The sequence below is a fragment of the Chrysoperla carnea genome, chromosome 1 (genome assembly GCF_905475395.1).
Source record: "Chrysoperla carnea chromosome 1, inChrCarn1.1, whole genome shotgun sequence".
Taxonomy (NCBI): domain Eukaryota; kingdom Metazoa; phylum Arthropoda; class Insecta; order Neuroptera; family Chrysopidae; genus Chrysoperla; species Chrysoperla carnea.
The window spans coordinates 119,993,293-120,020,562 of NC_058337.1; the positions used below are offsets into that span (position 1 = coordinate 119,993,293).

Genomic DNA, 27,270 nt, shown 5'->3' on the forward strand with positions numbered 1-27,270 from the left:
TATAACTTCATGAATATGGACGAAAAATAGAAGGACTCAAATTTTTCGACATCTTCCTTGATTTTTCGAAACATCGAAAGCTAAATAATTAAACAAAATTTTCTATTTTCAATATTTTGAAAATTACTCCAGATATCGAAAAATTTTATTCTTATTTTTCGTATTATATTGTCAAGTTATAACATAATTCACCATCAAAATTGAAAATATATAATTTTTTAAATTTGTGTCCCCACTACCATGCTCATACCTTCTTTATTAATCGGGCACAACGGTTTTTTTTTTTGTTTTGAAAAATTTATTAAAGTTTTAACTTTAATTTAAATAGTTTTTAATTTTCACCGATTAGTTTTGGAAAAATCTAAGAAAACATAACATCCATCTACCGTTTTCCCATAAGACCACTACTTTTGAAGTCATTTATTTATTTAAATAATCCGGCAACCCCCCCCCCCCAAACAATGTTATAAGGGTTCTTTTGTAAAGATGCTGAACCCTTTGAAAAAATGCTAAAAGTTAATATATTTTGATTTCTACCACCAATCATCAGTTAGTTTTAATATGAACCAGTTGTTTGTTACTTAACAATATTAAATGGCCTTCAAATCATCAAAATACCGGCCGGCCGGCTTACCACTCTCTCCCTCTCTACTTAACTCACGTGATCAATAATTTATCTCTATCTCATTCTAAATTCAAACACCATCTCTCAATATTACCTATTTTATTACGCAATAAGATATTAATTTTTGTTGTTACTTCTTAACAGTGTGTAATATTTGCAACTGTATTATGTAATTAACTATATAACATTGATTTTATTTGATTCACTCTGTACATATTAATAATTTTTTTTGCTCTTTTTGGTTATGCATTTTTAACCAGCATTTTACATGTTTTTCTTCGAAAACAGCTTAAATTTCGAACATGAACTTAAGGTAGTTTGGCCATTATAGAGAAGTTTATTAAATCATGCTCATATATACGTCCCCTTGTATGTTGTGACAATAGTTATGTTACTGTACATAATACTCAGACGTAGTGCGTATACACACACACAGAAACTGAACTCAAACCAAACAATCTGTAATTACTATTCAGAACTTGATAAAAAATGTTTAAAGATTTTGAAAAGCTCAAAAATTTAATTTTAAGCTTTGAAAATAACATTTCTGGAGTTTTCCAAACATTATAAACGGTTAATAATTCACAAACGGTGAACTTTAGGAAAAAATCACAAGGAACCTTTTTGACGTAAAATTACCGAACGAATTTCGGTTAGCTTTATTTGATTCAAAAAATTTACATTTGACTGTTTCTGTGAAAGGGGGTGGGTATACAAAAATTGGACCAATTTGGGTTTCTGGCAACATTCGGAATATTAATCTATAAGCTTTTCTGAACAGGAATCAACTGACAAAATTGGATTCTCGATTTTTGTACATTCAACTCTATCTAGCGCCTGCTTCTTGTATATGGTCAAAATCCCTCAATAATAAATGCTTCTAAAATCTAAAATGGATATTAAATTATTAACATTAACAACATATTTAACATTTCTAGTCTACTAGAAATTCCCCTATTGCAGGAGTGATAAAGAAAAAATTATCATACTTACTTGCTTTTAATTATATGTATTTAAAAAATAAATTATTTTTATTATCAATTGTTTTTAATTCTTGTGAATTTATTTAAGGATTGTTATTATAAATATTAGAATAATGATAATTTTTTATACTCTGTATAAATAAAATATATATCAAGGTATACTAATTTTAGTCCCAAGTTTGTAACGCTTAGAAATATTAATGGTACGAACAAAATTTTAGTATAGGTGTTCATAAAATCATCAAATTAGTTCATTTATATTAGTCAGTCCAGTCCGTCTGTGAGCGCGTTAACTGGTGTACTCAGCACGCACAAAAGAAGGCTGATTCGTAAATGAGCACCATGGGAATGGTCAATTGGGTTTTGTTCCGCAGGATCCATCTTGTAAAAGAGATAGAACAAAAGTTTGAATGTTTTTTTTAGGAAAAATAAACAACTTTCGTTTGGAACATTTTTTTTGTAAATATCATTGTTTTTCCGTTAGAGATCAAATTAGGCCAAATGTTGGTGTCCATTTTCTCCAAAACCATAAAATATAGAGAGTTGAAAATTTGTAGATAGCTGCAAACATTCAAATAGTTAGTCTTGCGTGAAAGGTCTTTGAAAAACGAAAAAAAAAAAGTATTCTAGACAATAATTCGACAGAGGGGATAATCCTGATGTCGAATTGGCCATATTATCCATAAAAATGTAAAACTAGACTTGATGCGATGAAAAAACTTGAAAGTGAAATTAAAATTGATTCAAAAACGAACAAGTTATAAGCAATCAAAGATTGCATTCAAAAGTTGCCCATCTCTCTTTAGCAAAACAAAGTTTTATATGTAATCTCTCTGGCGATATCCACGTATGACGTCCCTAGTGGGCATCTTCCTGTTTGTTTAATTAGCAATTTTAAACGTTCATATCTTGCATACTAGTAAAGATTTTTAAAAGCCAACTTCACTTTTCTATTCGTAAAATGAGAATTCTTCATCTGAAGTGATAAAAAAAAATTTAGTCCGATCCCCTTATTTTTAAAACTAGAACAAAGGTCGGATGGAAATGTGTTGATATTTTTAACTAACTGTCTATACAAGGTATTTCAACAATTAACTCATTCAATTATTTATTTTAATTTGTTTTTATATTTAAAAACGATAATAATTCTCTAAGCGATAATTAAGTTGGCATTTAAAATATAATGTTAGATGACATATCGCGTGTAAGCTATGGAACTAAATTAAACGGAAAGGAAACTATCTTATCGGTAAAAGTTGTTGTTTTTTTTTTATTTATAAATAAATAATGTTTTGTTTATAAACAATTACAAAACCACAATTGATTGTTATTTTATAAAAATTAATTAGATAAATTATATGGTTTTAATTTTTATTAGATAATTAAGTATGATAATATCATCGTATGCAATTTCTAGATTAGTTCTAAATGGCAAGTATTATTTAGCATAATTGGGTGTTAATAAACTTTTTCCAGGTTAAGCTTCCTACTTAGGGATTGTTCCTGTTACGAGATACTTATTATATCGTTAAAAATACACAACATAACACGCGGGGTGCGTCAGAACAATGAAATTTGATTATTTTGCAAATAGTCTTGAATTTTCAATTCCGCTGGGCATACTTTGAGTCTTAGAATATACTGGAGTAGGGCGCATCTTCAAATTTAATAATTTAACCTTAAAATTAACCCTGTGTATTTTTTTAAAGAAACTAAAAGTGTCGGGCTCTTATTTTCTCGAAGTGTGCTATAAACTGAAACCACTTTTGCTTCCAAGATTAAGTAATTGTTTAGTAAAACCGTCTGTTTCTTAGGCAAGAATTTAAAACAGTGATATATTCCATGTTTTCAAGGTTAAAAATGACAAATTTCCTAGCAATTAAATCGTTTTAAATTGATTTAGATATTTTCATGTACACTTAAACACAATTAAATTGCACCTAGCTGACTTATGCCACTAGTAAAATTCCATACAGCCATCGTGGTACAATTTTTTTGAATATCAGTGCACATGAAAAATAAAATAAATTGAGTGATTATTATATCGACCTTGATTTTTATAGGATGAATTTAGATCAAATTTTATTAACTAGAAATAAAGATCGTCAACCAAGTTTCTATCACGAAGTTCAATATTAATTTAAATTTATTTTAATTCAATTAATTTAATCATTTATCATACGGACATCTGGTGATAAATAATTTAACTATATTATTTATGATTTGTAAATTACAAAAATTGGGTGCATTTGACGCTTACTCGAGGTTTTTCTATAGCGTCACCTGATTTCCTCTATGAAATCCTAAATCAACGGGAATTTTTTTGGATTTTATTTTGATTTTCTTTACTATATACAGGGTGAACCATTTGAATATATTATGGCAAATATATCGTTTTGTAGTTAAACAATCAAAAAATAACTTAAACAAAAGTTTTGGAGAGTTTGATGGGGGACATCTCGTTCTGACATCAGATTGGACCTAGTTTTCCTAGTTCCTTTAATAGATAATTTAGATCGTAAAAGGTAAGAGATAGAATAACACTTTAAATCTGCATTTATTCGAAAGAAAACACGCTAGCTACAGAAAAATGATTTAGGCAGAAATTTTCAAGAGAAATTGAGGACTATGTCCTTGACTTTGATTTAAAATTCTAGTTTTATGGTCATTTAACCTTCATCTTCAAATGATCGTCAGAACATGATGTCCTCCATCAAACTCTCTCTGCAACTTTTGTTTAAGTTATTTTTTGATTGATTTCTGCTAATATTCCAGGCCACCCTAGTCTTGTAAAAATATTAGTGCTCAAACAATAGGGTATTCTACTATTTTTGAAAAAGTACTTCAAGATGTTGATTTTGCTAATAAAAAGCCACCAAAAATTTATTTCGGAAAAATACACACGCTTTCTTGGCAAAAACTTAAATTAAATTTTAAACATTTTTTAAACTGTCAAAAACGCGGGCATCTAATTTGATGTCTTAATATCGATATCATTATACGAAATAACACAAATAAGTTTGACAGATATATTCATGACATCTGATTATAATAAATATAAATACTTATTGTCTATGTATACATTATACCCAGCTGTCTACACTGAACTAATTGATGGTCTATGACTCATACCGATATGACATCACAGCAAGGATTGCCCGCGTTTTTGGTCACATGATATACAGTTTAAAAATTACGATTTTTAATTTTAATATTTAAAAAAAAAAGTGCTTTTATGACTCGAAATCAGAATATTTAAGTATATTTTTACATAAATTTTAACTTTTTTCCACTTTCATAATTTATTTTTGACTAACGATAATACCCTATAATTGAACACGGAATAATATAATCCAAATTTTGATTTGACTTATCTGATAAATTAAAATTAGAGCAACCATAAATATTAATGATCTAATTTAATCAAAATAAATTCTTTAAAATTTTCAATTTTATATTTTCACAACAATTGTGACAATACAGACATAACATAAAATTGTTAAATATTTTTAATAAATAATGTATTTAATAAATAAATGAAGTAAAAACATTTATTTTAAAACAAAATATTTATTTAAAATTTTGTTCAAATGTTATTGTTTCTGAAGATTTGTTGTAATAAGTAAAATTTACTAAGTTAAAAATAAAAGTGTAATTATTTTAAAATTTAGGTTAACTTTACAACGCACATAAGTAGAGTAAAATAATTAAATTAAATGTACGGAATAAAAAAAAATGCGAGCAGCAGACCTCTATTATTAGAGTAATATTTCCCTCTCATACTGTTACATGCTTTTTATTGAAATGGGATTTTTCAAAAAAGATAAATGTAAATTAGCAAGCTCCTCTAAATTGCTGAAATGAGCCCCCATTTAACAAGCTTTTATAAGCTTGGCATGTATCTATGCATGTGATTTTACAGGATAACTAAAAAGTAGAAAATAAGTAATAGTAAAAAAAACACACGCTTTTGTAGCTAAATGAACTAAAAAGTGGAAAATAATTTCTATAAATTCAACAACAAAATTATTTTATCGTAAAAAAGGGTGGGTTCTTTTGAAATCTAGCACCCCACGCTTTTTTTTCGATAAAATCATTTTTTCTTAATAATCTTTTTTTTTTAACTTGAACTAAAGAGTCTGGGATGCCCAAAATTAACGAGAAACAAATATATAACATTCTAAATTGTGTTTTAGGGGTCATTAAACGGATTTATAACACACTCCCATTTTTCTTTATTGACCTTCGATACAGTGCATAAGTATATATTTTTGGGAAAAATTAGACTGAAAACAACTGAAAATGATGTGACCGACATATTTTTGGCTTTCAACAAAATTAACATATCGTCTACTACTTAAACTGAAAAATTAGTTTTACCACCTATCAATTAATTATATGTAATTGTTATGCATATATACAGTGCTGTATTCAGAAACATATATCTATACCAATGTAACTTGAAATGATTTAACTAAAAAACTATTTGATGGATTTTGATTATATTGCTTTCTTTTTTTTATCGTTCCAGAATATGTTATGCGTGTACTTTATTCTCTGTATATATTGTGTTGAAAGAATTTAACCTAAAAACTATCTGATGGATTTTGACGAAATTTTAAAAAAAATGCTTTCTTTATAATTTCAGAAGACTATATTAACCTTTTTTAGAGTTAATTTTTAACTTAGATTGTTTTTTACAATATTTGAAAAAGAATAGCACGCTTATTAACTTGAAAAATTAAATATTTTATATTAAATTTTACTGATTCGTAATTTCGCCCATAACTATAAAATTTCATTTAGACACATTTGACCGAATTAGTTTCAATTCTTACTCGTAGAGCAGTGAAAAGTATTTTAGTGTAGATTAGAATAATAGAAAAATGCCGAGGTTTCTGGGTAGATAATATATTGAAAAATGACATTCCCTATTTTCAAGTCTTTAATATTTTGATGAATGCGTATAAGTACCTGCCTTCGTGTCATTTGATTGAAATATGTTTTTTTTAAAGCATTCGATCAAAAAATCCAAAGATAAACAAAGGGACGAAGAAGGGAGGTATACTTTTCCTCCTTAAATTATACCCTGTGTCACAAAAAATGCACATGTTTTAAATATACCATTATGAATCACATGTAATGTTATAGCCATAACACTTAGAATGATTTAAATTTGCGTTTATTTTGACTTAGAGTATATATTAATTTCATTTTATTTAAATAATAATAAATAGTTATCCGTTCCTGTAAAAACACTTTTTTTTTTTAATTTAGCCTTGAACTATATTAAAAATTGACTACTCCAAACACATTAGAATACATTTATTATAAAACATTGCTCTAATACATCTATTAATAAACTTCTATATCAATTTACCAGAAAAACAATACCCAAAAAAAAAACTCGTTTTTTATCAAACTTACACTTTTATTTTCAAAATATAAATATTTTCGTTTGATCTCTTTCTGCCAAGTATTCATAACATATCTACTATTTCTCATGATCCTTCCTTCCTTGATGATGTATTCAACATGTGAAGTACCTACATTTTTTTTTTATATTTGTATGCATGTTATTCGATCTTTTTTACAATGTTTGGATAGTTTGATGTGAAGTGTACGTGACTCATGACACGTTAACAAACAAGACACACACATACACATACGAATGTGTGACGTCAGTGTTGTTATTGTGTATAGTTTGTAATTAATTCTAAATAGAATTTGTTAGCGAAATTTCTGTTTAATTTGGTCGAATTAGTTTCAAGGTGCAAAATAAAATGTTACCAAACAAGTATGAACTCTGTTGATAACACAAGCGAAAATTTAGACTTTATGGAGTGATTAGTGCAAGCGTCAGAAGAAATAGTAAAGAGCCACACAATAAAGTTATAACAATGGTGACTTCGACTTAAAATAATTCACCATGCTTGGTTTTGAGATATCATTTTAATTTGAACTATACCGCCAATAATTAATAATAAAAATTGTAAACTATTGATCGGTACGGATTCCTAATGTTATAAAGTATGTGTACCATGTACCAATATTTTTACATTGTTGTTACTAAGTGTACATTATTTTTTTTATCATGTTTTATGTATTTTAATAATTATTATATTAAAAAGGTATTTACATATATTAGTCATGTAAAAATATTGTAAATTCTATGTACTTTTTAAAAATTATTATATTGTCAAGAAAGATTATAAAAAAATTATTTAAAAAAAAAGGATGATTTTTAAAATTTAAATAAAAACATAATGTATACAGGGTGTACCCAACTTTGGTATGCAAATTTGAATCGAATGGTTGATTCATTTTGTGATATGCCCAAGAAAGACAGTCTATAAACTACTTAATGACCAAAGACCTAAGTTTGAAATCGAAAATGAAATTTCAAACCACAACACGTGTAAACATACGAGTTATTAAAATTTAGAGAACGTTATCATCCAAGACGTGAAATATTACATTATTTCCATGATAAATGCCACTAAATTGATCATGTTGGGAAATGTTATCGAAAGTTTCGATTATTTATATTGATGTTCGTAAAACTAATGAATGTTAAAGACGTAATAAAAACAAGGGAAAACAAACAATTGACTGAGTTAATTGTTGAAATAACGTGTATAGACAATGATGATTACTATATCACATTACACATACATACATGTCAAACATACATAACTGATATACCCTTATAATATATACTATAAAATTTGCACTCTCACGAGTAAACAGTAATGTTTACAAAAAAATGTATCAAACAAAAGTTGTTTATTTCTTTATAAGGAACATTTTTTACATTTAAACTTTTGTTCTATCTCTAATGGTTTACAAGATAGATCCAACGGACCCAAGACCCAATTGACCTATGTTGCTGGTTTACGAACTCGGCCTCACTTTTTACGTTCTTAGCATGCTATAAAAATTTTGATATTTCTTTTCGTTTTTGAGTAATCGTGATGACAGACGGGCGCACGACAGTCAACCGGAAATGGACTAATTAGGTGATTTAATGAACACCTAGGTATACCAAAAAAATCAATATTTTTCAGCGTTACAAACTTGGGATTAAACTTAGTATACCTTCGTATATTTCATATATATGGTATAAAAAGACAAAAATCATAGAATAAAAATACAAAAATCATTTTTTCCGACACTTAAGAACAATATGTCCGTTGTTCGATACTTTATTTCATTATTTATAAAAATAAAGAGCAAAGTATTTCTATCTCTCACAAGTACTATATTCTACCCTTCATATTAAAAACTAAATATATGTTTTAGCATTAACTGACTAGTTTTTCAATCGTTATGTAGTAAAAATTTAATTTATCTATATTTAAAGCTTAATTTTTTGAAACAACCTGTATAAATTGAATGCTCACTAGAGAATTTAATATGTAAATCACATGACTGTTTGAGTGACTACACGGATATATAATAATAATATAAAATACAAAGATTTATTTAATAAATATAATCGATAAAAACATATTTACGGAATTAAGTCACGTCATTATTTACATACACACATATCACAAATTGATCTCTCTAATGGTGTTTGTGGAATCGAATCGCGATCCGATTGGTTAATGGAACTTTACATTTATTATACGAGACAAACAGACGGCCAAACAAACCAACACAGACAAAATTTACATTGTTACATGTTTCATTTATTTAAATAATTCTGTGTTTTTTTAACACTGTTTCGAATCTGTTTGGAGTTATGCCAATATTTGGGTTAAAATTACAGTTTTTTTAAATTTTGAAATATAAAATATAATGGAAAAGTTTTTAGTTTTCAAAATTCAACAATTGTAAAGGATGTATCAAGAATATTGCCGAATTTTCAAAAACTTTTTAATTTCATATTAATTTAATTTCATTGACATTTGTAGTAATTCAAGTTATTCGAAATGTATCTCTCTATAAACCGAACAATGGATTCTGACTGTTGCCAAAACGTACTACAAAATTTGACGAATGTAAAACTTAAAAATTTTTGCATTAAGAGCTCTGTAGTTTACATTCCATTTTAGTAAAAACTACGCACTTAATCCATGGATAGATTAGATTTGATATCAATATGTAAACACAGCAGTCCTGATAAATGGGATTCAATAAAAATTAGAAGTGTTCCGATAACTGGATTTATTCCAATTACTGGGATTGTATGAAAAAATTAATTTATATACATATAAAATGCTTTGTACTGAATGATTGACTGATGAAAGGGGTGAAAAACGGAGGAAAAGTTTGTATAAGACAACGTAGACATCATTTAAGAAAAATGTTTCGAAATTCATTCCCTAAAAGAGCGAAGTGGGGGGTTGGAAGTTATTTTTTGGATCTCAACTACCCTCGTTTGTTTTTGACTTTTTACATTTCAGTGATTTTTTTTTATGTAATTGATTAATCTTTTTAAATTAAAAACTGCGTTTTTATAATTATAAAAAAAAAAGTAAAAACAAAAAAACGTTTATGGTCTGTTGAATATTTCAACCTTGAATATGTCAAGGCTAATTTGAAAATAAAATAAAAAACACTGAGAAATTAAAATGTAAATTAAAATAAAAAAATTATTATTATTTCGTTATAATTTTATATTAAATATTTAATTTAAATAATTAAGTATCTTAAAAATAAAGTAAAATATTAAATTAATTTAAGAAGAATAATTGAATTATTTATAATATCTTGAACGATTTTTAGAAAAATTGAGTGGTATTTCCGCTGATTATTTCTACCTTCAATATTTCTAACCGTTACGTAAAACTAATCCATCATAGATAAAATTTTTACAACCACAATAAATACAACATGTGAAAACAAACAATTGACTGAATTAATTGTTGAAATACCATGTATAGACTGTGTTGATTACACTGTCACATTACACACACATACATGTCACACATACTACATAACTGATATTTCTATATAATACATACTATATAATTTGCGCTCTCACGGTTAAACAGTGATGTTTACGAAAAAATGTTTCCAACAAAAGTTGTTTATTTTTTTATAACAAACATTTTTTATATTTAAACTTTTGTTCTACCTCTAACGGTTTACAAGATGGGTCTTGCGAATATAAGACCTAACTGACCTATGTTGCTCATTTACGAACTAGACCTCAATTTTTACGTCCTAGCCACGCTCTAAATCAGAACAGCTAGATATCTCTTTTCGTTTTTCAGTAATCGTGATGACAGACGGACAGACGACAGACAACCGGAAATGGACTAACTAGGTGATTTTATGAACACCTATACCTACCAAAATTTTGTTCCTAGTATCATTATTTTTAAGCGTTACAAACTTAGGACTAAAGTTAGTATACCTTGGTATATTTCATATAGATGGTATAAAAACAGACTAATTCAGCATGAATACAAATTTTTTCTAAATTTAAATGAATATGACGTGACTTTTGTGTTACCCTGTATTTCACAATGTCAGAACAATTTAGTTTAATTGATTTTTTGTTACAATATAGCGACAATTTCAAATGTTTTTACATTTCTTAAATTCAATAATTGAAAAACGTGCTAATCGAAATATAATCGTTTAAAATATAACTGATTTTCGCGATAATTAAACGTTTCTAACAATATTTAAATAAAATTTTAGATTTTTGGATAAATAAATAATGGTACACGTGTGATTATAATTTTAAATTTTTAAAATAATTTTGCGATTCCAATCATGAATTAATTTATTTTATTCAACAAATTTTTAATTCACGAAATGTTTACATTTTGGAATATTTTCAATAATAATTTAAATATACATCAATTTTATCAATTAAATTCAAAACTTTTTAATCGGAATCGGATATAGTTTGATATTTCTTGGAAAAAATATTGTTGCTGATTGAATGGTATTAAAAAAATTGAATAAAATGGAAAATTTTTTTAAACAATAATATGTTTTATTGTGTTTTAAAACAATAAAACATATCATGTCCTAATTATCCTTGATCAATGAGGCATGTCCTTGTAATCATAAAATAATTTTACATATTATTACAGTTTGTTTCATGAGAGATGACCAGTATCATAATTTTTCAAAATCTAATTTAATGAATTTATCTTTCAATTAAAAAATTGTGCCACTCAAAATGAGGTAAAATTAATTTGTAAAAATTTTAGATGATTAAATTTTTCACTGTAGTTATAATTCCAATTTTTTAAAATTTAATCGGTAAATATTAAAAATTCTTGTTATTAAAAAAAGTTCCGAATTTCATAAAACCCAGTATATACAGTAATTTGCACGCAAAACATTAAAAAATGATATCGGCCGAAATATGTAGGCTGTATGTTTTGGTATCTCGATAACTGCAAACATAAAAATAACTAAAAATTTTAGAATCTTCTTTATTCTAAACACAATAGCCTTGATAATTGTACATTTTTTTAGTGGCTTTAGGTCTGCCTACTCGTATAAGTCTACATCTTAAAAACTCCGTAACTAATTTTGATGAAACACGGGAGCACATCGACTCTTTCAAGCAAAAATTAATTGAGAACATCTTCATTTTTTGTTAAGTTTATGAATATGTGCCCATTTATCTTGAAACATCCAGTAATTAAAATTATTTATTTATAAAACTATTGTTATTCATAAATTTAATCAAATATTAAAATAGAAATAGACAACAACACGACATTACGAACAAGTTGTTTTTGATGAGATTGAAGTGATGTGCATCTTTCCACGTGAATATGCCATGTGAGTTTGTGGTCAGGATTGTTAACATTGATATATACTCACTTTTTTAACTACTTTGTCGTGTAACTAATTAATTATATCATTATAAATTATGATTTTGTTAAATATTTTATGATAATGGAAAATTATCATCGAACTCATTTTTTATAGTCATTATAAAGAGAGTTTTCTTTTTTATAGACATTATAAATTTAAGGTTGATCGGACAGTATACTGGAGTTTTACAGAAAATCTAGATGGCATCTAACATCACTAGCAACCGGATTTATGTTATTATTTAATTACTACAAATAATAAATAATCATCATTTGATTCTGTTCGTCTTGGCGCACGAGGATAAGAAAGTAACGTAGTTTCTACCGGATGCCCACGACACATTTTCGTTTAAGGATGTACGAGCGCCATGACTGGTATGTGTTTGTAGTAACTAAATCCCACATTCCTAGGTAGTCAAATCTTACAGCAAAGGCAAAGAAATGTTCTTTTTATTTGTCGATTTGCTTTATTTACACGATAATATATTCCAACTAAGTACAATTTTATTTTTCATTAATAAAAATCAATCTCTTTCATAGAAGTAATGATTTTGTTTATTTAACTTCAGTGATTTTGTATCAATGAATTCATATTTTAAATTCAATCCCATTCTATTGTAAATACAAATATTTAGCTGCACTTAATCCAATCAACTTCGGGATGAGATTGTCATTATTATAATTTTATTTCCAGTGTAGCTCTATAAATTTTTATTTAGAAGGAGATTTCTAAAAATTGATATGAATGGCCCTCAGTTCAGCTTTTGGACCCATTTTTCGGGATATTCATCGATTTGATTGACCAAACCACTTCACACTTTTTCGATATTTTTTTATCAAGTTACACGTATGCTTTAAAAATAGATATCAACACACATAAAACCTAATAAATAGTGGTGACACAGTACCCCGATACAATGATGAGACTGATTATAATTGATGTTATTATTTAAACGGATGTTATTAATATCACTTGTATCATTTTATAGTCTTTATGATTAATGGGAGACTCCATTTTTTATTATTTAATTTTATTTCATCATTTAGATAACACCACACACACCGTATAATAATAAACAGGAGAAAAGTTATCAATGGAAGGTACATAATATTGCAAAGTCATAAATGCTACTAAATATGTTACTAATTAAATAAATTTATAAATCTATTTAATTAACGAAATGGCTATTAAAGCCACTGGCTAAATTTGAAATTTATCTGCACTCGGCTATAATGATTATGTTAAGGTAGTTTAGAGTTTAGTATAGTAATCGATACTGTATGGTAAATTATTAAGGCTCGTAGGGGAAGGTGGTCTAATACAAGTAAGCAGCCGTATGCTTCTGGGCCAAACAGAAGCGGAGTAACAACTCCGATGTGCGAGTTGTTTAAAACATAGGCGTTTTTATTAAATGAAAATCGAAAATTTGGCATAAACACTTTGCGTGCTTCATCCACCATTTTGAGGTTGTTTGTACATTATATAAATACGGAGATCTTGGGCAAAATACCTATCTACTCGTTTACCCTGAAATAAGATTTTTATTCATTAGGATCTTTGAATATTTTTTAGATGATAAACTACCAGTGAAAAACTAAAGGTGGGTCTCGAAGATATAATGCAATTAGCAATGGAAGAAGCTAAGATTTTTACAGTCTCTACAGTCTCTGCTGCAGCAAAAAATATATATAAATAACAATGGTGATTTCGACTTGAAATATCTCGAACATGCCTGCACTACCGTGTACATGTAATGATTACACTGTAAAATAAACTATCCTTTTTACTTCGTGTAAATATCAAAAACAAAAACCTTCCGTGAAATTACTTTTATTAGCGTCAATTCTCAGAAATATATAAACATTTACATCAAGCAATTTGAACTTCTATATCATGGCAAAAAATTTTTATTATTAGAATTTTTTATTTTCATATTAGACATCAAAATAAAATTATTAATAAAAAAAAGAACACTGAACAGATCAAATTAATCATTTGATCTTTTTTTATCATCTTTTTAAAATAATATAAACATAACATAGAATGTTTTTTTTTATTAAATATTTTTGTGATCTAATTTTTATAAAAATATGTTATCATACTATAAATTTTTATTTTTAGTTTATTTATTAAAAAATAAATTCGTCACGTAGGAGATACATAAACTAAGCGTATTTCCTCTTAAGAATAATTAAAAATAAGATTATCCTTTGATATGAAAATCTTAAACTTAATTATTATATAAACAATCTTAAGATAAAATTTGAAAAAAAATGGCAGGAGGTTTAATCAAGTTTTAATCAATATTTTATGTAGAAAGCCATGAAAAATATTTTTTAAAAAATTTACGCATATGACTTAGGATCGAACACCAGTCCTTACGATTGAGGTCCAATGTCATAAGCAATGACCTATATAACTCAGCTATTGATTCAAATCGAACTCTAGTACTTACGTCTTTTAGTTTATTCAATCATCGGAAAAAAATTAATAGTTTATTTTCTTTAAGAAAAGAAATTCGCAAAAAAATATAAATACATATATTAGAAATAAAATTTGAAAAGATAAAGATATTGTGATGTTTTCATTGGGCCAGGAAAAACAAAATTATTTATGAAATATTATCTTTAATAAAAAGTCTTAACCTTACCTAACCTAGACTTGGAGTCATTGTTACGTAGGTAAATATTTATTACATTAAAATACTCATTAAAACACGCAATTGTCAATATTATTAAAAATTTATAGTGTTTATCAAGACCCTTAGAATTGTTGATCTAAATTAAAATTAAAAACATAACACTCAAATGGTATCAGAGAAATGAAAACAAACTATAAATAAATTAAATTAAATTTTTCGATTATTTTATAAATACGTATTTGGACTGCCATGTAGTCATCATCAGTACGAATTAGCTAATCTCTAATTAATCTTATAAACAGTGTATGTTACTCGGTAGTAATTTGGTGATCGTGCATACAGAAGCTAATGTGACTGACACTATGTCCTAATCTGACACTAATCCACATGTGACTGACACTGCATTTGACTCAAAATGAACTTTATTTTGAGTCATATTGTTAATACTATTATGTTAACGATTTAAGTTTTATGGTTGATTCTACATTTATCTCTTTGTAGTACAAAACTTGCTCATAAAAACTTCATGATATATGATTTATTTAACAAAACGCAAATGTGACTGACACTACATGCAAAAGGAAGCCGCGTTCGAAAGTGTTTTTAAACTTCAAATATCTTCCTCTACGCAGGATTTATGATTTTAAATTGTATCTGGAGCCAAATTAATAAAACAAATTATTGGAAAATGGTGAAATCAAGAACTTAGTATTTTAGAATCAAATTTTTTAACCACAGAACAAAACGTGACTGACACGACCGTGATTTTGGATTGCAAAATAGTTGCTTTTTGGAATATTTTAAAAGAATATCTTAGAAATTAATATTACAGGATGCAAGATAGGAATATCGAACTCATTTTAAAGATATCAAGATATAAGAATCAAAAATCACTTTTTAAGCCCTAAGTGCGCTGTAAAAATTTCATCTAGATATCTTTTTTCGTTTTTGAGTAATCGTATTCACAGACGGACGGACGGACAACCGAAAATGGACTAATTAGATGATTCTGTGAACACCTATACCAAAATTTTTTTTGTAGCATCAATATTTTTAAGCGTTACAAGCTTGGGACTAAACTTACTATACTATGCATATTTCATATATTCATGGTATTAAAATGTGACGAAGTGGGTGCCCGGATGCGCACATAAGGGTTAAAATAGTAAATCCAACAGATAGGGTCTTCATAAAAAATGCATAATAATTCAATTAAAATCAAATAAGAATTTAATTGCATTTTAAAAGTGTTTTTCATCTAAATTAATAAAAAAAAATTAATTAATTACAATTTTATAACGATGAGTGTTCATAATTTATATAAGTGTATATATAACTCGGTACACTTGAACTAACCGATACGGTACAACCAGGTTGAAACGTAAATATACTTTATAAAATTAAAAATAATTATAAAATGTATATATTATTTATACATAAAATCAGCTGATTATAATTATCAGTTAATTATTAATTATATTTAAATTAAATATTTATAAAAATGTAAAAAAAAAAACGAAGTTAAATCAATAAAATAAAATATTAAATTGAAAATACATACAGAAAGAATTATATGAAACATCAAATGACTTCTGTAAATGTTTGAAATGATTTTGAATCAGATAAACGTATTTACACTTTGATTATTGAAAGTGTAAGTGCAAATGTATAGATAAGTGCCTTAATGTGAAATTAAGTATAATACAGAAAATTACTAAGTACATATCCCAAATGGATTTAACGCTATTACTAAGCACTTCCAGTAATCACTTAAAAAAATGTAAATGCGCCATTATAGGCTTCATTTCTTCATGGGCTTCCATAATAATGTAATCCCACTTTTCCCTGATTGTTTAGAAAATTCATATCGATTTAAGTCACAGTCAAATTCAACGTTACCGTTAAAAGATAGCCTTGTTGGTCAAATAAACAAGATTTTAATATTTTTCCTCGTAGAATTTCAGAAAAAAATTTTATTTTATATTCATTTTTAAAATTTTCTAGATTAGTTAGGATCAAAAAGTCGCAAAAAAATCGCATTCATTTTATTCAGAGAATATTTTTTGTTCAATTGCCTAAAATCGATCTGAGAAATCGTTCTTCATCAAATAAATTCGAGTTTTTAATTTTTGGGTCAAAATTTCCTTATGTACCAACTGAGTTTTGTTGAAAGTGAAATAAAAAATATAAAAATTTGACAGTAACATATACAGCATTTTGTCAAATATTTTCTGAAATCTTAAATGAAACACTCTAATTTGGAGAGATTTTCGTAGGTATTTCAAGAACTACTCTTAATTATTACATTATTAGATCTAGGACTGTATAAATTTGCTTTTTTTTTATATTTAAGCGTATAATAACCCTAAAAATTAAGTATCGGCATAATTAAAAATTTCATAGAAAGTTTGTGCTTTGGATAAAAATCTTTCTCTAGCTCTAAGGTAAAACTATAAAACTCAATTTACTATTGGAAAATTTTCGCCATTTTTTCCTACTTCTTAAGATTTTTCTAATTAATTCCATAATTATTCCTGGTTAGTCATATTCGGTGATAATTCCCAATTTTGGATTATTTGTAAAATAAAATCTAAAAATGTAATTCATTGTGAAATTCAATTGTTAAATCCTTTAAAAATTAATAATTTTTATTTTATTTAAAAAAATTATTGATTAATGATATTGATATTATTATTGATAAATATTTTATATTTTTTTATGATTTAATTTTACATTTTTTAAATGTATTTTCTATAATTTTTGCATAAATATTAATGAAATAATTAAAAATATTATTCATATTCATTATTTGAACATATTTACATTTATTTTCTATTGATAAAATAATTTGAAAATCAATATAGAAATAAATAAAACATAAAATCATTAGCCTTGTTATGAAAATTGGAATTTCAATTTTATAATTGATAAAATTATTCAAATATTTTGTAAAATTCGTGTAATTATTATTCGAAGAAAAAAAAAATATAAACAATTATTATACAAATGTTTGTTGTTTCTATTTTAGATTCATTTTCCATTTATTTTTTTAATACTGTATATAATTTCCTTATCTTCGTCGCCAAAATAAATCGATTTATAGAAACGCTCCGCGTCAGTCAAGTTGGTTTTGGTGAAATTGAATAATTTTTAGATATCCAGTACTTTACGACATTTTTTAAACGATTGATGGATTTTTCCCCAGGTTTAAATGAACGCCAACTGCTTGCTAAGTGTTTTTAAGTCAGTATTTAAACTTTACACCAAATTTTAATAGTTTGACTTTACACGGTGAGTTAGTTTTATTAAAAACTCGAGATTACGAGTGATGAAAAATGTTCAAAGAGGGTAAAATAGAGCAAAAAATATCTTATTAAGGTAGTTTTTGTCCTGTAGACATACAATGACCCGGCTAGCCAGAATTTTAAGAAGAAAATTGTTTGAAATTTGGAAAGGTCTCGAGCTTCGAGAGAGTTCAAAACGATGAAAAGTGGAAAATTAAAAAACACTTATTTTGTCAATACTTTTCAATATCCAGAAGTCAGACAGTAAGCAGCTGTACAGTTAGTCTGGTGCCATTACTCAAATTAATAATACAATTCATCAAACCGGTGCAAATTTAGAAAAAAATACGAAAATTCATTGATCAAGTATATGAAAATATCATCACATCTATTTTCATTAAATTTGGTTCCATTTGATTTGATTTTATTATCGAGACTAACACAGCCCCTAAATTTTATTTTACAAATCATCTGATCGAATTTATAAAATAAACGTTGAGTCGTTGAAGACAAAATTTTTTTCGATGGCTGAAAAAAGTTGTTAAGACGATTTTAGAAATAAAGTCTGGATAGTAGTCAATCGTTACAATGGGTCAGTACATTTAAATGTTTATAATTTTCCTAGATGAACTGACCTACATTAACAATATTATTGAAGTAATTTGTTGGCGGTAATAAGAAGACACAAAAATAAAATAATAATTATAATTTTGTCTTCAGCTTGTGTTTATTCCAAATTCTAATGACGTTGTCCACCCGAACACGTTTATTTTTTAAACCCTCTAGTGGTTACCAATTAAAACTAATCAGTTGATAATTAATAATTATTTTATTAATGTTAAGGCGCATTCTTACACTGTAAAGGTGCCTATAAGGTTATACATATTTAAAGGTAGTGACTCCCAGTGACATATTTTATTGACATCAATACTGATTTGAAGTTTAACCTACATATGAATATGTGAATCGAACCTCAGACGTCTAACATTCTTAACCACTCGAAATTCGAAAAAATAGTCGTTTCAAGTATGGAAGGGTTAAAATTAATCAATTATAAAAGTAAAATTTTATATAAAGTGTCTTGATATATTGCGCTTTAAAACTTGTTTATACGTTACCAATTTCTTCCATGAAAATATAATTATGGCAGAAAAATTTGGCACTCACCTGTAAATAAACAAAAATAAAAATTAAAAAATGATAAAATATCATAAAGGTTTAATATAAGAAATGACCAAGTGTTATAAATTCTAAAATAAACAAGTGAAAACAAACAATTGACTGAGTTAATTGTTGAAATACCATCCATAGTCAGTGTTGTTTTTTTTTTATCACATTTATCACATTACACATACAAACATGTGACACATACATAACTAATAAAGTATAGTACATATGTAAATGACTTTATAGGTTTCTGCATTACCGACCGACATTTAGTGTATAGTTTGTACACATATTATAAAATTTCCGCCTAATTGGCGCCCTCACGGGTAAACAGTGATGTTTACGAAAAAATGTTCCAAACAAAAGTTGTTTAATTTTTGATAAGGAACATTTTTTACATTTAAACTTTTGTTCTATCTCTAACGGTTTATAATGTGGGTCCTACGGACCCAAGACCCAATTGACCTATGATGCTCATTTACGAACTTGACCTCACTTTTTACGTCCTGAGTACGCTGTAAAAATTTCAGCTCGATATCTTTTTTCGTTTGTGAGTTATCGTGTCCACAGACGGACGGACGGACAACCGGAAATGGACTAATTAGGTGATTCTATGAACATCTATGACAAAATTTTTTTCCTAGCATCATTATTTTTAAGCGTTACAAACTTGGGACTAAACTTAATATACTATGTATATTTCATATGTGCATGGTATAAAAACCAACGGGCTGGATCCAAGTCGGGGACCAAGTACAGAAGTAAAACTTGACTCATTTTATATTAAAACAAAATTTTTAAAAAAGTATTATAATATGTGAGAGCCGCATATCCAGCCTCTTCAATTCGACTTTTCTATAATTTTTATATCCAATAGAATTCGACACAAGTTTCATAATATTCCGAAGTCATGTTATTTTACCGATTCACTCTCTGTATTTCTTTTTTGAGTGGTGCGCGTAAAGAAGTTTCACTATAAAAATTTAAAAATAATTTAATAAGATTTATTGGTATTTAGTTTCTAAATCTGATGATAAATTTTAAAATACTTAACATTCATACCAAGATATGAATGTAAAATTTATTTCTAATTTTCATCAATTATAAATTGCAAATAAATAGAGGGTTAAATTTTTCATTCTAAAACAACTGTTTTAAATATTCATTTAATTTTTATACAATTATTAATAGACATTACACTTATATCATTAAAATTAATTAATTTTGGCCATGAATCAAATTGTATTTTGATTTTTGCTTAAAAAAATTACTACGAAATACTTAATAATTATTGATTTGGTTTTATTAAGCACAGCTGGTTGTTGATTTGCGATATCTAAATTTAATTATGTACGTTTATTTATTAATCAAAAACTTTTTGAACTTTTAACTTTAACTCAGGAATAGGAAATTTTGGCTGTTCATTTCAATATTTATTCTATTATTACGATAGTACGTAAATTACGCGAATTTTATGTGAAATAAAATTTAATTAAATTCAAATACAATGGAGTTGTTGTGTTTTTAGTTACTGGAAAAACCCATATCATTTAAATGCCTTTTCTTTTTAAAGAAAAGAGATAAGGTTTTATTTAAATAAAATATAAAATAAATTTTTATTTGGTAAGAAACATAATCTTGGTAAGAATGTGAGCGAAATATATCTTTAAGGTAGGTTTTTTTTTCTCAATATTTCCAGTGTTTATTGTAAAACTACAAGGTAAGAAATTTTTGTAGGGATATCACTATGTCAGTATCAGTGTGACGCCATATTGTATGTATTGAGGGAATAGCAACATTAGCAATAGTTATGGCGGACGAGTTAATGCAGTATGGGGGACAGGCCTATACTGTTGACCTATTTAAACTGTAATATTACTTATACTAAGAAAGATACTATATGTATCTGTCTCTATACTATACCAGCATTGTAGTAAACGCCATATATTTCTTACCGTGTATAGTGTAAACAGTTTAGGCTAAAGGATTACTTGATCTTGATTTCATATACTAGTCCAAATACTAAAAACGTAGCGAAGAAAATTTTTACTTTAACAAAAATTTTATATTTAGCTCTTTTAGCAAGAAAAGAACGTCTTAATCGCAATTTGTTAAACCTTCACGCGGTTGCCCTTTTTGATCGCCCTCAATACATGCTCTATCGCAAAATCTTCAGTGCTTCTGTACCAGGTGTTTGTTGTACCAACTTTGTTTTTGATAAAAGTGTAATTGTCGATTAGTCTAAGCGCAATCGTAGAATAAAGACACGATTGACATTACCGTCTTCATTCTGATTTATTTAATAAAATATTTTAATAATTTTGCTTTAGTAGGCCGTTTTTTTTCATATTTACGTATGAAAGGAGGGTTAAAGTATTTTAATTTTAGTGATGATTTAATTTCCTTTGAAAAATAAAATACCAAAATTTTTATAAGCGATTAAAAATAATGTTATTTTCTTGTCTCGATTCCAATTATATTTTTTTATGATACAAATTAATAAAATACAAATAATAAAACCAAAAACACTTAAATTTTTTTTTTACATATTTAGCATAAAGTGAAAGTGAAAAATGAGATGAAAATAGCATACATTATATTTTTTTTGTATAAATGATTACACATACAAAACAGTGCTGCTGCTACTACAACGCAATTATATAAACTTAAATTGTCCTCTATACAGGACAATAAATATATTTAGTTATTTATTTATTTATATTTCTTGGTAATTTTCAAGCTATAATATTTACATACAACCATCTCATCCAATATGTGAGATAAACAAAAATAGATATATATACACACTAAAATAGTGAGTGGAACAATGGTGAACAAATATTTAGTTGATATGTTTAAAAAGAGATAGCAATAATAACAGTAATAACCAAATATAAATATAATTCACATATGAAATGCCGGTTCAGTGAAATAGTTTTTATTCTGTTTAAATACATGGTTAGAAGTGAGATCGAATGATAAACAAATGAAGAATGAGAGAAACATGGGACGAACCCTAATGTTTATGTTAAATTTCAAGGTGACTCTTTTTTGGTAAATTCGCAATATTTTTTTTTTATATTATATTTTTATTTATAAAACAATGGAGTGTATTTTTAGTAAATATTTCAATTCAATGGTATTCAAAGACCGGTAAGTGTTCATTAGTCGAGAATTTAAATTAAGTTATCCAGGAAAAAAACGTAAGCCGGCAAAAACACGTAGTTCAGTGTTTCAACTTCCCAAGTAGTTGGACGACTTCGAAGACTGCGAGTAATTCAGTTTCGGATCTATTCAAAATAACTTTAGAAGATTCGAAGCTTTTAGACAAAATTTTTTGGTGTTAATTGACAAAAATAATTTAGATAAGTTAAATTAGATTAAGTCTTAGATATTTTGTACTGCGATCAATTCAATCTAATATACCTCCTTGGCTTCAAAGGTGCTCCAGAATTAGAAGAGTTAATTTGATGTTTTTTTAGGTTAGAATCCAAAAAGCTTCGAGATAGTTGATGCGAATGTTATGGGACATTAGATTAGGGAAAAGAGCAAACTAAGAAAGTAAATCTTAACTTTTAGTTCAAAAAAATATCCAAAATAATAAATATTGTTTTAGGTTAGGATCCAAAAAGCTTCGAGAGCGTTGATGTGAATGTCATGGGGCATTAGATTAGAGATAAGGGCAAACTCAAAAAGTAATTTTTAACTTTTAGCCCTAAAAAAATCCACTGCATAAAAGAGTTATTGTATGTTTAATTTGAAGTTTGTAATGGTTAGGAATATCGAAATAAGAAAAATTATATTAATATAAAAGAGTTAATAAATGAAGAAATATTGAGCTAAAATACAAGCTGATCTTGTGATTTTGAGCTCCAAAACAAGCAAAATTTAATCATAAATCGAGATGAGTGCATTTTTTATTTTGCTAACTTTTAGAATATAAGAAATATTGCAAAAATCCAAAACTTTTGTATAAAACTTTTTTTCGTTTACTCAATTTTTATCGAGTATAAACAGGGTTTATAAACAATTAACGAATATTATGTATGGTGTTTTTATGCCACTATTTTATACTAATTTTAAAAAATACTTCGAAAATTGTGCAAAATTTAAGGCATTAAAATATCACAAAGACAGTGCAGGAGGAAGGACATAGCTTTCGATTTTCAAATCCTGCGTGATAAGAGAAGGATGGTTTAGGTGGTTAACAAATTTTTTTGTGCGTCTGGATATTTTTCTCAAGGTTAATTATAAGAAAAAAAATTTTCGAAATTTACTTACATGATAAAAATTATACGAAAAAAACTTAACATTTAAAACATTTAATAATTAATACAAAAATTAGATTTTTTCGAGAGAAAAAAATAATATCACATATTCGATATATTTCGATGATATCTTAGAAATTCTATATATTCATGTAAAGGACGTTTAACGTAAACTAAAACTATACGTACAAAACCTGAGGAGTCGAAGAGATAGATGAGATTTGTATGTTAGTGGGGTAGTTTTTACATATTACACACATCGCCTTGTTCTTTTCAACCCTTCCGTAGTACAACAGAAGTGTAAAGAGAACAGGATAGTGCTATTAAAGTAAAATACTCTTATTCTTTTCCTATTATACAAAAAGAACATATTTACATATTCCATTCGATTACAACCCCTTGTTTAATAATTACTGCGCATGATCAATTATCATATAATTTTCCTCTTTCATATAGTGTGTAGATGGTATACGTGCTCTGTACCACATCATCCATAATAAGAATTGTACGAAAATGAAAATTGGATGAAAATCATCATCACCATGGATACATTGTATGGATATATCTTCTCATAGAATAACGAATATCGAGATGAGATGCCTATTATTAATTCGAGGTATACATGAATGATATTATAACATGGGTTTATTTTTAAACATTTCAAAAGATTACTTTGAAAGTTTAACGATGTGTTTATTCGCTTGAATTCGATCTAGATTAGAGAAGATAGCATTAAGGAAAAATTGTCTAAATTAAATAATTCATAAAAAATTTAAAAAACAAGATTGTCCTGCCGCAAAACAAACTAAAAAGTAAAAAAGCAAGTTTTATTAATTAATCTGTACAGATAAAGTGAAAGGTCTTTTACTCGTTGACTAAATGTTAAATAAAATTGTTACCTCCTGGAAAAAATGTTCCACAGAACGATCCTCCGACTGCAATGGCAATATTATTTATTTGTTTACTCAGCGAGTAAATGAGATTTTTTTAAGATTCTTTTTATCTGTCTTTGGAGATAAGTTTCGTAAAACCGAAAATCGAGCTTCACTTCAATATGGACGGTTTATCATACCCTGTATTTATGAAATATATATCAAGGTATACTAAGTACAATCCCAAGTTTGTAACGCTTAAAAATATTGATGCTACGAACAAAATTTTGGCATAAGTGTTCATAAAATCACTTTATAAGTCCATTTCCGGTTGGCTGCTCGTCTATTCGGGAACACGATAACTCAAAAACGAAAATAGACACCTAGCTACTTGTTCAAGACGTAAAAAGTGAGTTAGGGTACGTAAACAGGTCAATTGGGTCTTGAAACATTTTTTTCGTTAACATCACTGTTTACCCGTGAAGGCGCAAATTAGGACAAAACTTTGGTGTCCATTTTCTCCAAAATTTCCTGAAACTCGTTACTTGATTTGATTTAAGTAAATGTCACGTAGCTTCACGTTTAGGTGAATTATTCTAGAAAAATTGTATTTCATGAGACAATCAACAAAGTAAAGCTTGAAATCTGTATTTATCGGTGAAATGTACTTATCGGTGGTGTACTCAAGTATAAACCGAATTGTAAAACATTTTAGATAAAAAATTTTTCAATTAATATTCAAATTTTTGTTTTAATCAAAAAAAAAATTCTTTAGATAAAAAATAATTGACGTAAATTTTTTTATATAAAAACAAAATATTTGAGATTAAATACTTCTGGTCACGTTGCTTAATTCATTCTGATAGCGAGAAAAAATTTTTAAAAATATTTTTTAGTCTAAGATTATCAACCTACGAAAAATAATACTTTGAATAGAAATATTAGTTTTCACGTGAGGGTTTTACAAGTTGTATTACTAATGCTTATCAATAGTACCTCCGTTCATTCATTTAATGCCACAAGGTTGTAAAAATTTGTTTGAACAAAAAAAAAATGAAGGTAATTCCAACCTACTAAGACTGGCTTTTTAGCTTTTTATCAACGAAACCAGATTAAATCGTTGTAAATCATAACTGTTAATTATAATTATTATTTGTGCCCATTGAAATAGCTTACACAAATTCGGACAGTTTAGCTGGAAGCCATTTCCTAAAAGATTTGTGATTCGTCTTAAGAATATATGAGCGTGTAAGATCTATTTATTTCAGGTAAACAAATTTAAAAAAATAGATTTTTAATTTTGATATTGAATTCTGTTTTAACTTGGCGATATAAGCCGATATAAAATTTTTCGATATCTGTTGTAATTTTCTAAATATTGAAAATGTCCCTTATTCATTCAGCTTTCGATAGTTCGAAAATAATCAAAGCAGATATCGAAATTTTTTTCTTATTTTTTGTCTAAGTTGGAAATAAGATAAAAATAATTTCAACCCTAAATCTACCGTGCTCGTACATTCCTTACATGAATGGAAGCACTTAGTTTTTGTTTTTCTATGTTTATTTTCTTTTAACAAGTCTTTTTTTCCATTTGTTTTTATTCGTTCCAAGTAAAAATTATCAAAAACTTTCAAAATATGTCGTTTTTTTGATATTTTTCCAAAGAGCAATGTATTTTATATCGATTTTCAATGATTTTTTTTTCTCAAAAATTTGCATGAATACCTAGGTTGAAATATTGCGGGATTCTTTGATAAAAAGCTTTTTCGTTAGCCTTGGTAACTCTCCAGAAAATTTACGGTTCTACGAACAATTTTAGAACATACAAAATCGACAGAAACTCAAAAGTTTTAATTAAAATTTTTATTGTTTAATTTTTTTTTTTTTTTGTTAACTCAGAACTTTGGACTTGGTGAACCGATTTTGATGATTTTATCTGTTTGAATGCTGTTGCTTCCCGTGTAGTCCCATTTAATTTTGGACCAGTTCTGACAACGGCATCCATAAGAAAATCATAAAATTTTTAAATTTGCATTAAGTATGCACAACAAGAGAACGAGTAACTCAATATCAAGCCAACCGATTTCGATGATTCTTTTTTTAGTGACAAATAATTTAGTGTTCTTCATATTCACTAAAAATTACAAAATAAAAAAAAACTTTTAACAAGAAGAAAACCGACTTAAAAAAAAAAACTTTTCCAAACTAAGTTAATATGCACTAAAAAGTAAAAAATAACGATAATATAATGTAGTTAAAATTATTGTTTTTTGGAGTCGGTGTCAGCCAAGCTAAAGTAGCAAACTGTTCTGTCAGAGTAGTTTCCTTGGCTGACACCGACTCCAAAAATAACAATAATTTTAAATACATTATATTATCGTTTTTTTTTTTTACTTTTTAGTTCATATTAATTTACTTTGGAAAAGTTTTTTCTTTTGAAGTCGGTTTTCTTTTTGTTAAAAGTTTTTTTTATGTATCTATTTTTTAGTGTTTAATTGATAAGATGAAGAATGATTAAACATCATCTATTTTTTTTTTTTTTTTATTATTATTAACATTAACAACAACGTATTAAATTCTCAAGGTTAGTAGTTTCGATGTAAATTCGTTAATAATACCCAATACCATCAAAC

The 27,270-nt window shown here is 26.9% G+C and overlaps 1 protein-coding gene across 2 annotated transcripts in view; it reads right to left on the reverse strand.

The window, feature by feature from the left end:
- LOC123290604 (MAP kinase-interacting serine/threonine-protein kinase 1-like) overlaps positions 1-27,270 on the reverse strand; it is a 59,105-nt gene that overhangs the window by 16,812 nt on the left and 15,023 nt on the right. The window lies entirely within an intron of this gene.